Here is a 14,773-nt window from a genome sequence, read left to right as displayed (position 1 = left end):
GAAGGGCAGCATGTTGGAGTTAAATAAAGGGCACCATGTTGGAGATAAATAAAGTACAGCATGTTGGAGATAAATAAAGGGCAGCATGCTGGAGATAAATAAAGTACAGCATGTTAGAGTTAAATAAAGGGCAGCATGCTGGAGATAAATAAAGGGCAGCATGTTGGAGATAAATAAAGGGCAGCATGTTGGAGTTAAATAAAGTACAGCATGTTGGAGATAAGTAAAGGGCAGCATGCTGGAGATAAATAAAGGGCAGCATGTTGGAGTTAAATAAAGGGCAGCATGTTGGAGTTAAATAAAGTACAGCATGTTGAAGATAAATAAAGTACAGCATGTTGGAGTTAAATAAAGGGCAGCATGCTGGAAATAAAAAAAGGGCAGCATGTTGGAGATAAACAAAGGGCAGCATGTTGGAGTTAAATAAAGTGCAGCATGTTGGAGATAAATAAAGGGCAGCATGTTGGAGATAAATAAAGGGCAGCATGTTGGAGATAAATAAAGGGCAGCATGTTGGAGTTAAGTAAAGTACAGCAATTTGGAGATAAATAAAGGGCAGCATGTTGGAGATAAATAAAGTACAGCATGTTGGAGTTAAATAAAGGGCAGCATGTTGGAGATAAATAAAGGGCAGCATGTTGGAGTTAAATAAAGGGCAGCATGTTGGAGTTAAATAAAGTACAGCAAGTTGGAGATAAATAAAGGGCAGCATGTTGGAGATAAATAAAGTGCAGCATGTAAGGGATAAATAAAGGGCAGCAGGTTGGAGATAAATAAAGGGCAGCATTTTGGAGTTAAATAAAGTACAGCATGTTGGCGATAAATAAAGGGCAGCATGTTGGAGATAAATAAAGTACAGCATGTTGGAGATAAATAAAGGGCAGCAGGCTGGAGATAAATAAAGGCAGCATGTTGGAGATAAATAAAGAGCAGCATGTTGGAGTTAAAAAAAGTACAGCATGTTGGAGATAGATAAAGGGCAGCATGTTGGAGATAAATAAAGGGCAGCATGTTGGAGTTAAATAAAGTGCAGCATGTTGGAGATAAATAAAGGGCAGCATGTTGGAGATAAACAAAGGGCAGCATGTTGGAGTTAAATAAACTGCAGCATGTTGGAGATAAATAAAGTGCTGCATGTTGGAGATAAATAAAGGGCAGCATGTTGGAGATAAACAAAGGGCAGCATGTTGGAGTTAAATAAAGTGCAGCATGTTGGAGATAAATAAAGGGCAGCATGTTGGAGATAAACAAAGTATAGCATGTTGGAGTTAAATAAAGGACAGCATGCTGGAAATAAATAAAGGGCAGCATGTTGGAGATAAATAAAAGGCTGCATGTTGGAGTTAAATAAAGTGCAGCATGTTGGAGATAAATAAAGGGCAGCATGTTGGAGATAAATAAAGGGCAGCATGTGAGGGATAAATAAAGGGCAGCATGTTGGAGTTAAATAAAGTACAGCATGTTGGAGATAAATAAAGGGCAGCATGTTGGATTTAAATAAAGTACAGCATGTTGGAAATAAATAAAGGGCAGCATGTTGGATTTCATAAAGTACAGTATGTTGGAGATAAATAAAGTACAGCATGTTGGAGTTAAGTAAAGGGCAGCATGCTGGAGATAAATAAAGGGAAGCATGTTGGATTTAAATAAAGGGCAGCATGTTGGAGATAATTAAAGGGCAGCATGTTGGAATTAAATAAAGGGCAGCATGTTGGAGATAAATAAAGGGCTGCATGTTGGAGTTAAATAAAGGGCAGCATGTTGGAGATAAATAAAGGGCAGCATGTTGGAGTGAAATAAACGGCAGCAGGTTGGAGTGAAATAAATTACAGCATGTTGGAGTTAAATAAAGCTCAGCATGTTCGAGTTAGATAATAAAGGGTAGCATGTTGGAGTTAAATAAAGGGCAGCATGTTGGAGATAAATAAAGGGCAGCATGTTGGAGTGAAATAAAGGGCAGCAGGTTGGATTGAAATAAAGTACAGCATGTTGGAGTTAAATAAAGCACAGCATGTTCGAGTTAGATAATAAAGGGTAGCATGTTGGAGTTAAATAAAGGGCAGCATGTTGGAGATAAATAAAGGGCAGCATGTTGGAGTTAAATAAAGGGCTGCATGTTGAAGTTAAATAAAGGGCAGCAAGTTGGAGTAAAATAAAGTACAGCATGTTGGGGATAAATAAAGGGCAGCATGTTGGAGATAAATAAAGGACTGCATGTTGGAGTTAAATATAGGGCAGCATGATGGAGTTAAATAAATGGCAGCATGTTGGAGTTAAATAAAGGGCAGCATGCTGGAGAACAATAAAGGGCAGCATGTTGGAGATAAATAAAGGACTGCATGTTGGAGATAAATAAAGGGTAGCATATTGGAGATAAATGCAGGACAGCATGTTGGAGATAAATAAAGGGCAGCATGTTGGAGTTAAATAAAGGGCTGTATGTTGGAGATAAATAAAGGGCTGCATGTTGGAGTTAAATAATGTACAGGATGTTGGAGTTAAATAAAGGGCAGCATGTTGGAGATAAATAAAGTACAGCATGTTGGAGATAAATAAAGGGCAGCATGTTGGAGATAAATAAAGTGCAGCATGTTGGAGTTAAATAAAGGGCAGCATGCTGGAGATAAATAAAGGGCAGCATGTTGGAGTTAAATAAAGGGCCGCATGTTGGAGTTAAATAAACGGCAGCATGTTGGAGTTAAATAAAGGGCAGCATGTTGGAGTTAAATAAAGTACAGCATGTTGGAGATAAATAAAGGGCAGAATGTTGGAGATAAATAAAGAGCTGCATGTTGGAGTTAAATAAAGGGCAGCATGATGGAGTTAAATAAAGTACAGCATGTTGGAGATAAATGAAGGGCAGCATGTTGGAGTTAAATAAAGGGCACCATGTTGGAGATAAATAAAGTACAGCATGTTGGAGATAAATAAAGGGCAGCATGCTGGAGATAAATAAAGTACAGCATGTTAGAGTTAAATAAAGGGCAGCATGCTGGAGATAAATAAAGGGCAGCATGTTGGAGATAAATAAAGGGCAGCATGTTGGAGTTAAATAAAGTACAGCATGTTGGAGATAAGTAAAGGGCAGCATGCTGGAGATAAATAAAGGGCAGCATGTTGGAGTTAAATAAAGGGCAGCATGTTGGAGTTAAATAAAGTACAGCATGTTGAAGATAAATAAAGTACAGCATGTTGGAGTTAAATAAAGGGCAGCATGCTGGAAATAAAAAAAGGGCAGCATGTTGGAGATAAACAAAGGGCAGCATGTTGGAGTTAAATAAAGTGCAGCATGTTGGAGATAAATAAAGGGCAGCATGTTGGAGATAAATAAAGGGCAGCATGTTGGAGATAAATAAAGGGCAGCATGTTGGAGTTAAGTAAAGTACAGCAATTTGGAGATAAATAAAGGGCAGCATGTTGGAGATAAATAAAGTACAGCATGTTGGAGTTAAATAAAGGGCAGCATGTTGGAGATAAATAAAGGGCAGCATGTTGGAGTTAAATAAAGGGCAGCATGTTGGAGTTAAATAAAGTACAGCAAGTTGGAGATAAATAAAGGGCAGCATGTTGGAGATAAATAAAGTGCAGCATGTAAGGGATAAATAAAGGGCAGCAGGTTGGAGATAAATAAAGGGCAGCATTTTGGAGTTAAATAAAGTACAGCATGTTGGCGATAAATAAAGGGCAGCATGTTGGAGATAAATAAAGTACAGCATGTTGGAGATAAATAAAGGGCAGCAGGCTGGAGATAAATAAAGGCAGCATGTTGGAGATAAATAAAGAGCAGCATGTTGGAGTTAAAAAAAGTACAGCATGTTGGAGATAGATAAAGGGCAGCATGTTGGAGATAAATAAAGGGCAGCATGTTGGAGTTAAATAAAGTGCAGCATGTTGGAGATAAATAAAGGGCAGCATGTTGGAGATAAACAAAGGGCAGCATGTTGGAGTTAAATAAACTGCAGCATGTTGGAGATAAATAAAGTGCTGCATGTTGGAGATAAATAAAGGGCAGCATGTTGGAGATAAACAAAGGGCAGCATGTTGGAGTTAAATAAAGTGCAGCATGTTGGAGATAAATAAAGGGCAGCATGTTGGAGATAAACAAAGTATAGCATGTTGGAGTTAAATAAAGGACAGCATGCTGGAAATAAATAAAGGGCAGCATGTTGGAGATAAATAAAAGGCTGCATGTTGGAGTTAAATAAAGTGCAGCATGTTGGAGATAAATAAAGGGCAGCATGTTGGAGATAAATAAAGGGCAGCATGTGAGGGATAAATAAAGGGCAGCATGTTGGAGTTAAATAAAGTACAGCATGTTGGAGATAAATAAAGGGCAGCATGTTGGATTTAAATAAAGTACAGCATGTTGGAAATAAATAAAGGGCAGCATGTTGGATTTCATAAAGTACAGTATGTTGGAGATAAATAAAGTACAGCATGTTGGAGTTAAGTAAAGGGCAGCATGCTGGAGATAAATAAAGGGAAGCATGTTGGATTTAAATAAAGGGCAGCATGTTGGAGATAATTAAAGGGCAGCATGTTGGAATTAAATAAAGGGCAGCATGTTGGAGATAAATAAAGGGCTGCATGTTGGAGTTAAATAAAGGGCAGCATGTTGGAGATAAATAAAGGGCAGCATGTTGGAGTGAAATAAACGGCAGCATGTTGGAGTGAAATAAATTACAGCATGTTGGAGTTAAATAAAGCTCAGCATGTTCGAGTTAGATAATAAAGGGTAGCATGTTGGAGTTAAATAAAGGGCAGCATGTTGGAGATAAATAAAGGGCAGCATGTTGGAGTTAAATAAAGGGCTGCATGTTGAAGTTAAATAAAGGGCAGCAAGTTGGAGTAAAATAAAGTACAGCATGTTGGAGATAAATAAAGGGCAGCATGTTGGAGATAAATAAAGGACTGCATGTTGGAGTTAAATATAGGGCAGCATGATGGAGTTAAATAAATGGCAGCATGTTGGAGTTAAATAAAGGGCAGCATGCTGGAGAACAATAAAGGGCAGCATGTTGGAGATAAATAAAGGACTGCATGTTGGAGATAAATAAAGGGTAGCATATTGGAGATAAATGCAGGACACCATGTTGGAGATAAATAAAGGGCAGCATGTTCGAGATAAATAAAGGGCAGCATGTTGGTGATAAATAAAGTGCAGCTTGTTGGAGTTAAATAAAGGGCTGCATGTTGGAGTTAAATAAAGGTCAGCATGTTGGAGTTAAATAAAGTACAGCATGTTGGAGATAAATAAAGAGCAGCATGTTGGACATAAATAAAGGATTGCTTGTTGGAGTTAAATAAAGGGCAGTATGCTGGAGATAAATAAAGTGCAGCATGTTGGAGTTAAATAAAGGGCAGCATGTTGGAGTTAAATAAAGTACAGTATGTTGGAGATAAATAAAGGGCAGCATTTTGGAGATAAATAAAGGACTGCATGTTGGAGTTAAATAAAGGGCAGCATGTTGGAGTTAAATAAAGTACAGCATGTTGGAGATAAACAAAGGCCAGCATGTTGGAGATAAATAAAGGACTGCATACTGGAGTTAAATAAAGGGCAGCATGTTGGATTTAAATAAAGGGCTGCATGTTGGAGATAAATAAAGGGCAGCATGCTGGAGAACAATAAAGGGCAGCATGTTGGAGATAAATAAAGGACTGCATGTTGGAGATAAATAAAGGGTAGCATGTTGGAGATAATTGCAGGACAGCATGTTGGAGATAAATAAAGGGCACCATATTGGAGTTAAATAAAGGGCAGAATGTTGGTTATAAATAAAGGGCAGCATGTTGGAGTTAAATAAAGGGCTGCATGTTGGAGTTAAAAAAAGGTCAGCATGTTGGAGTTAAATAAAGTACAGCATGTTGGAGATAAATAAAGGGCAGCATGTTGGACATAAATAAAGGATTGCTTGTTGGAGTTAAATAAAGGGGAGTATGCTGGAGATAAATAAAGTGCAGCATGTTGGAGATAAATAAAGGTCTGCATATTGGAGTTAAATAAAGGGCAGCATGTTGTATTTAAATAAAGGGCTGCATGTTGGAGATAAATAAAGGGCTGCATGTTGGAGTTAAATAAAGTACAGGATGTTGGAGATAAATAAAGGGCAGCATGTTGGAGATAAATAAAGTACAGCATGTTGGAGATAAATAAAGGGCAGCATGTTGGAGATAAATAAAGTGCAGCATGTTGGAGTTAAATAAAGGGCAGCATGCTGGAGATAAATAAAGGGCAGCATTTTAGAGTTAAATAAAGGGCAGCATGTTGGAGTTAAATAAAGGGCAGCATGTTGGAGTTAAATAAAGGGCAGCATGTTGGAGATAAATAAAGGGCAGCATGTTGGAGTTAAATAAATGGCAGCATGTTGGAGTTAAATAAAGTACAGCATGTTGGAGATAAATAAAGGGCAGCATGTTGGAGATAAATAAAGGGCAGCATGTTGGAGTTAAATAAAGGGCTGCATGTTGGAGTTAAATAAACGTCAGCATGTTGAAGTTAAATAAAGTACAGCATGTTGGAGATAAATAAAGGGCAGCATGTTGGACATAAATAAAGGACTGCATGTTGGAGTTAAATAAAGGGCAGTATGCTGGAGATAAATAAAGTGCAGCATGTTGGAGTTAAATAAAGGGCAGCATGTTGGAGTTAAATAAAGTACAGTATGTTGGAGATAAATAAAGGGCAGCATGTTGGAGAAAAATAAAGGACTGCATGTTGGAGTTAAATAAAGGGCAGCATGTTGGAGTTGAATAAAGTACAGCATGATGGAGATAAACAAAGGCCAGCATGTTGGAGATAAACAAAGGGCAGCATGTTGGAGATAAATAAAGTGCAGCATGTTGGAGTTAAATAAAGGGCAGCATGCTGGAGATAAATAAATGGCAGCATGTTGGAGTTAAATAAAGGGCAGCATGTTAGAGTTAAATAAAGTGCAGCATGTTAGAGATAAAAAAAGGGCAGCATGTTGGAGATAAATAAAGGGCAGCATGTTGGAGTTAAATAAAGGGCTGCATGTTGGAGATAAATAAAGGGCTGCATGTTGGAGTTAAATAAAGTACAGGATGTTGGAGTTAAATAAAGGGCAGAATGTTGGAGATAAATAAAGTACAGCATGTTGGAGATAAATAAAGGGCAGCAATTTGGAGATAAATAAAGTGCAGCATGTTGGAGTTAAATAAAGGGCAGCATGCTGTAGATAAAAAAAGGGCAGCATTTTGGAGTTAAATAAAGGGCAGCATGTTGGAGTTACATAAAGGGCAGCATGTTGGAGTTAAATAAAGGGCAGCATGTTGGAGTTAAATAAAGTTCAGCATGTTGGAGATAAATAAAGGGCAGCATGTTAGAGATAAATAAAGAGCAGCATGTTGGAGTTAAATAAAGGGCAGTATGATGGAGTTAAATAAAGTACAGCATGTTGGAGATAAATAAAGGGCAGCATGTTGGAGTTAAATAAAGGGCAGCATGTTGGAGATAAATAAAGTACAGCATGTTGGAGTTAAATAAAGGGCAGCATGCTGGAGATAAATAAAGGGCAGCATGTCGGAGATAAATAAAGGGCAGCATGGTGGAGTTAAATAAAGTACAGCATGTTGGAGTTAAATAAAGTGCAGCATGTTGGAGATAAATAAAGGGCAGCATGTTGGAGATAAATAAAGGGCAGCATGTTGGAGATAAACAAAGGGCTGCATGTTGGAGTTAAGTAAAGTACAGCATGTTGGAGATAAATAAAGGGCAGCATGTTGGAGACAAATAAAGTACAGCATGTTGGAGTTAAATAAAGGGCAGCATGCTGGAGATAAATAAAGGGCAGCATGTTGGAGATAAATAAAGGGCAGCATGGTGGAGTTAAATAAAGTACAGTATGTTGGAGATAAATAAAGGGCAGCATGTTGGAGATAAATAAAGGACTGCATGTTGGAGATAAATAAAGGGCAGCATGATGGAGTTAAATAAATGGCAGCATGTTGGAGTTAAATAAAGGGCAGCATGCTGGAGAACAATAAAGGGAGCATGTTGGAGATAAATAAAGGACTGCATGTTGGAGATAAATAAAGGGTAGCATGTTGGAGATAAATGCAGGACAGCATGTTGGAGATAAATAAAGGGCAGCATGTTCGAGTTAAATAAAGGGCAGCATGTTGGTGATAAATAAAGGGCAGCTTTTTGGAGTTAAATAAAGGGCTGCATGTTGGAGTTAAATAAAGGTCAGCATGTTGGAGTTAAATAAAGTACAGCATGTTGGAGTAAAATAAAGGGCAGCATGTTGGACATAAATAAAGGATTGCTTGTTGGAGTTAAATAAATGGCAGTATGCTGGAGATAAATAAAGTGCAGCATGTTGGAGTTAAATAAACGGCATCATGTTGGAGTTAAATAAAGTACAGTATGTTGGAGATAAATAAAGGGCAGCATGTTGGAGATAAATAAAGGACTGCATGTTGGAGTTAAATAAAGGGCAGCATGTTGGAGTTAAATAAAGTACAGCATGTTGGAGATAAACAAAGGCCAGCATGTTGGAGATAAATAAAGGACTGCATATTGGAGTTAAATAAAGGGCAGCATGTTGGATTTAAATAAAGGGCTGCATGTTGGAGATAAATAAAGGGCAGCATGCTGGAGAACAATAAAGGGCAGCATGTTGGAGATAAATAAAGGACTGCATGTTGGAGATAAATAAAGGGTAGCATGTTGGAGATAATTGCAGGACAGCATGTTGGAGATAAATAAAGGGCACCATGTTGGAGTTAAATAAAGGGCAGAATGTTGGTGATAAATAAAGGGCAGCATGTTGGAGTTAAATAAAGGGCTGCATGTTGGAGTTAAAAAAAGGTCAGCATGTTGGAGTTAAATAAAGTACAGCATGTTGGAGATAAATAAAGGGCAGCATGTTGGACATAAATAAAGGATTGCTTGTTGGAGTTAAATAAAGGGGAGTATGCTGGAGATAAATAAAGTGCAGCATGTTGGAGTTAAATAAAGGGCAGCATGTTGGAGTTAAATAAAGTACAGTATGTTGGAGATAAATAAAGTGCAGCAAGTTGGAGATAAATAAAGGACAGCATGTTGGAGTTAAATAAAGGGCAGCATGTTCGAGTTAAATAAAGTACAGCATGTTGGAGATAAACAAAGGCCAGCATGTTGGAGATAAATAAAGGTCTGCATATTGGAGTTAAATAAAGGGCAGCATGTTGGATTTAAATAAAGGGCTGCATGTTGGAGATAAATAAAGGGATGCATGTTGGAGTTAAATAAAGTACAGGATGTTGGAGATAAATAAAGGGCAGCATGTTGGAGATAAATAAAGTACAGCATGTTGGAGATAAATAAAGGGCAGCATGTTGGAGATAAATAAAGTGCAGCATGTTGGAGTTAAATAAAGGGCAGCATGCTGGAGATAAATAAAGGGCAGCATTTTGGAGTTAAATAAAGGGCAGCATGTTGGAGTTAAATAAAGGGCAGCATGTTGGAGTTAAATAAAGGGCAGCATGTTGGAGATAAATAAAGGGCAGCATGTTGGAGTTAAATAAATGGCAGCATGTTGGAGTTAAATAAAGTACAGCATGTTGGAGATAAATAAAGGGCAGCATGTTGGAGATAAATAAAGGGCAACATGTTGGAGTTAAATAAAGGGCTGCATGTTGGAGTTAAATAAACGTCAGCATGTTGAAGTTAAATAAAGTACAGCATGTTGGAGATAAATAAAGGGCAGCATGTTGGACATAAATAAAGGACTGCATGTTGGAGTTAAATAAAGGGCAGTATGCTGGAGATAAATAAAGTGCAGCATGTTGGAGTTAAATAAAGGGCAGCATGTTGGAGTTAAATAAAGTACAGTATGTTGGAGATAAATAAAGGGCAGCATGTTGGAGAAAAATAAAGGACTGCATGTTGGAGTTAAATAAAGGGCAGCATGTTGGAGTTGAATAAAGTACAGCATGTTGGAGATAAACAAAGGCCAGCATGTTGGAGATAAACAAAGGGCAGCATGTTGGAGATAAATAAAGTGCAGCATGTTGGAGTTAAATAAAGGGCAGCATGCTGGAGATAAATAATTGGCAGCATGTTGGAGTTAAATAAAGGGCAGCATGTTGGAGTTAAATAAAGTGCAGCATGTTAGAGATAAAAAAAGGGCAGCATGTTGGAGATAAATAAAGGGCAGCATGTTGGAGTTAAATAAAGGGCTGCATGTTGGAGATAAATAAAGGGCTGCATGTTGGAGTTAAATAAAGTACAGGATGTTGGAGTTAAATAAAGGGCAGCATGTTGGAGATAAATAAAGTACAGCATGTTGGAGATAAATAAAGGGCAGCAATTTGGAGATAAATAAAGTGCAGCATGTTGGAGTTAAATAAAGGGCAGCATGCTGTAGATAAAAAAAAGGGCAGCATTTTGGAGTTAAATAAAGGGCAGCATGTTGGAGTTACATAAAGGGCAGCATGTTGGAGTTAAATAAAGGGCAGCATGTTGGAGTTAAATAAAGTACAGCATGTTGGAGATAAATAAAGGGCAGCATGTTAGAGATAAATAAAGAGCAGCATGTTGGAGTTAAATAAAGGGCAGTATGATGGAGTTAAATAAAGTACAGCATGTTGGAGATAAATAAAGGGCAGCATGTTGGAGTTAAATAAAGGGCAGCATGTTGGAGTTAAATAAAGTGCAGCATGTTAGAGATAAAAAAAGGGCAGCATGTTGGAGATAAATAAAGGGCAGCATGTTGGAGTTAAATAAAGGGCTGCATGTTGGAGATAAATAAAGGGCTGCATGTTGGAGTTAAATAAAGTACAGGATGTTGGAGTTAAATAAAGGGCAGCATGTTGGAGATAAATAAAGTACAGCATGTTGGAGATAAATAAAGGGCAGCAATTTGGAGATAAATAAAGTGCAGCATGTTGGAGTTAAATAAAGGGCAGCATGCTGTAGATAAAAAAAGGGCAGCATTTTGGAGTTAAATAAAGGGCAGCATGTTGGAGTTACATAAAGGGCAGCATGTTGGAGTTAAATAAAGGGCAGCATGTTGGAGTTAAATAAAGTACAGCATGTTGGAGATAAATAAAGGGCAGCATGTTAGAGATAAATAAAGAGCAGCATGTTGGAGTTAAATAAAGGGCAGTATGATGGAGTTAAATAAAGTACAGCATGTTGGAGATAAATAAAGGGCAGCATGTTGGAGTTAAATAAAGGGCAGCATGTTGGAGTTAAATAAAGTACAGCATGTTGGAGATAAATAAAGTACAGCATGTTGGAGTTAAATAAAGGGCAGCATGCTGGAGATAAATAAAGGGCAGCATGTCGGAGATAAATAAAGGGCAGCATGGTGGAGTTAAATAAAGTACAGCATGTTGGAGTTAAATAAAATGCAGCATGTTGGAGATAAATAAAGGGCAGCATGCTGGAGATAAATAAAGGGCAGCATTTTGGAGATAAATAAAGGGCAGCATGGTGGAGTTAAATAAAGTACAGTATGTTGGAGATAAATAAAGGGCAGCATGTTGGAGATAAATAAAGGACTGCATGTTGGAGTTAAATAAAGGGCAGCATGATGGAGTTAAATAAATGGCAGCATGTTGGAGTTAAATAAAGGGCAGCATGCTGGAGAACAATAAAGGGAGCATGTTGGAGATAAATAAAGGACTGCATGTTGGAGATAAATAAAGGGTAGCATGTTGGAGATAAATGCAGGACAGCATGTTGGAGATAAATAAAGGGCAGCATGTTCGAGTTAAATAAAGGGCAGCATGTTGGTGATAAATAAAGGGCAGCTTGTTGGAGTTAAATAAAGGGCTGCATGTTGGAGTTAAATAAAGGTCAGCATGTTGGAGTTAAATAAAGTACAGCATGTTGGAGTAAAATAAAGGGCAGCATGTTGGACATAAATAAAGGATTGCTTGTTGGAGTTAAATAAAGGGCAGTATGCTGGAGATAAATAAAGTGCAGCATGTTGGAGTTAAATAAAGGGCATCATGTTGGAGTTAAATAAAGTACAGTCTGTTGGAGATAAATAAAGGGCAGCATGTTGGAGATAAATAAAGGACTGCATGTTGGAGTTAAATAAAGGGCAGCATGTTGGAGTTAAATAAAGTACAGCATGTTGGAGATAAACAAAGGCCAGCATGTTGGAGATAAATAAAGGACTGCATATTGGAGTTAAATAAAGGGCAGCATGTTGGATTTAAATAAAGGGCTGCATGTTGGAGATAAATAAAGGGCAGCATGCTGGAGAACAATAAAGGGCAGCATGTTGGAGATAAATAAAGGACTGCATGTTGGAGATAAATAAAGGGTAGCATGTTGGAGATAAATGCAGGACAGCATGTTGGAGATAAATAAAGGGCAGCATGTTGGAGTTAAATAAAGGGCAGAATGTTGGTGAAAAATAAAGGGCAGCATGTTGGAGTTAAATAAAGGGCTGCATGTTGGAGTTAAATAAAGGTCAGCATGTTGGAGTTAAATAAAGTACAGCATGTTGGAGATAAATGAAGGGCAGCTTGTTGGACATAAATAAAGGATTGCTTGTTGGAGTTAAATAAAGGGCAGTATGCTGGAGATAAATAAAGTGCAGCATGTTGGAGTTAAATAAAGGGCAGCATGTTGGAGTTAAATAAAGTACAGTATGTTGGAGATAAATAAAGGGCAGCATGTTGGAGATAAATAAACGACAGCATGTTGGAGTTAAATAAAGGGCAGCATGTTGGAGTTAAATAAAGTACAGCATGTTGGAGATAAACAAAGGCCAGCATGTTGGAGATAAATAAAGGACTGCATATTGGAGTTAAATAAAGGGCAGCATGTTGGATTTAAATAAAGGGCTGCATGTTGGAGATAAATAAAGGGCTGCATGTTGGAGTTAAATAAAGTACAGGATGTTGGAGTTAAATAAAGGGCAGTATGTTGGAGATAAATAAAGTACAGCATGTTGGAGATAAATAAAGGGCAGCATGTTGGAGATAAATAAAGTGCAGCATGTTGGAGTTAAATATAGGGCAGCATGCTGGAGATAAATAAAGGGCAGCATTTTGGAGTTAAATAAAGGGCAGCATGTTGGAGTTAAATAAAGGGCAGCATGTTGGAGTTAAATAAATTGCAGCATGTTGGAGATAAATAAAGGGCAGCATGTTGGAGTTAAATAAATGGCAGCATGTTGGAGTTAAATAAAGTACAGCATGTTGGAGATAAATAAAGGGCAGCATGTTGGAGATAAATAAAGGGCAGCATGTTGGAGTTAAATAAAGGGCTGCATGTTGGAGTTAAATAAAGGTCAGCATGTTGAAGTTAAATAAAGTACAGCATGTTGGAGATAAACAAAGGCCAGCATGTTGGAGATAAATAAAGGTCTGCATATTGGAGTTAAATAAAGGGCAGCATGTTGGATTTAAATAAAGGGCTGCATGTTGGAGATAAATAAAGGGCTGCATGTTGGAGTTAAATAAAGTACAGGATGTTGGAGATAAATAAAGGGCAGCATGTTGGAGTTAAATAAAGGGCAGCATGCTGGAGATAAATAAAGGGCAGCATTTTGGAGTTAAATAAAGGGCAGCATGTTGCAGTTAAATAAAGGGCAGCATGTTGGAGATAAATAAAGGGCAGCATGTTGGAGTTAAATAAATTTCAGCATGTTGGAGTTAAATAAAGTACAGCATGTTGGAGATAAATAAAGGGCAGCATGTTGGAGATAAATAAAGGGCAGCATGTTGGAGTTAAATAAAGGGCTGCATGTTGGAGTTAAATAAAGGTCAGCATGTTGAAGTTAAATAAAGTACAGCATGTTGGAGATAAATAAAGGGCAGCATGTTGGACATAAATAAAGGACTGCATGTTGGAGTTAAATAAAGGGCAGTATGCTGGAGATAAATAAAGTGCAGCATGTTGGAGTTAAATAAAGGGCAGCATGTTGGAGTTAAATAAAGTACAGTATGTTGGAGATAAATAAAGGGCAGCATGTTGGAGAAAAATAAAGGACTGCATGTTGGAGTTAAATAAAGGGCAGCATGTTGGAGTTGAATAAAGTACAGCATGTTGGAGATAAACAAAGGCCAGCATGTTGGAGATAAACAAAGGGCAGCATGTTGGAGATAAATAAAGTGCAGCATGTTGGAGGTAAATAAAGGGCAGCATGCTGGAGATAAATAATTGGCAGCATGTTGGAGTAAAATAAAGGGCAGCATGTTGGAGTTAAATAAAGTGAAGCATGTTAGAGATAAAAAAAAGGGCAACATGTTGGAGATAAATAAAGGGCAGCATGTTGGAGTTAAATAAAGGGCTGCATGTTGGAGATAAATAGAGGGCTGCATGTTGGAGTTAAATAAAGTACAGGATGTTGGAGTTAAATAAAGGGCAGCATGTTGGAGATAAATAAAGTACAGCATGTTGGAGATAAATAAAGGGCAGCATGTTGGCGATAAATAAAGTGCAGCATGTTGAAGTTAAATAAAGGGCAGCATGCTGTAGATAAAAAAAGGGCAGCATTTTGGAGTTAAATAAAGGGCAGCATGTTGGAGTTACATAAAGGGCAGCATGTTGGAGTTAAATAAAGGGCAGCATGTTGGAGTTAAATAAAGTACAGCATGTTGGAGATAAATAAAGGGCAGCATGTTAGAGATAAATAAAGAGCAGCATGTTGGAGTTAAATAAAGGGCAGTATGATGGAGTTAAATAAAGTACAGCATGTTGGAGATAAATAAAGGGCAGCATGTTGGAGTTAAATAAAGGGCAGCATGTTGGAGTTAAATAAAGTACAGCATGTTGGAGATAAATAAAGTACAGCATGTTGGA

Source organism: Taudactylus pleione, unplaced genomic scaffold (assembly GCF_031769625.1).
Source record: "Taudactylus pleione unplaced genomic scaffold, aTauple2 ptg000201l, whole genome shotgun sequence".
NCBI classification, from domain to species: Eukaryota; Metazoa; Chordata; class Amphibia; order Anura; family Myobatrachidae; genus Taudactylus; species Taudactylus pleione.
Note: the sequence above shows the minus strand (reverse complement) of the source record.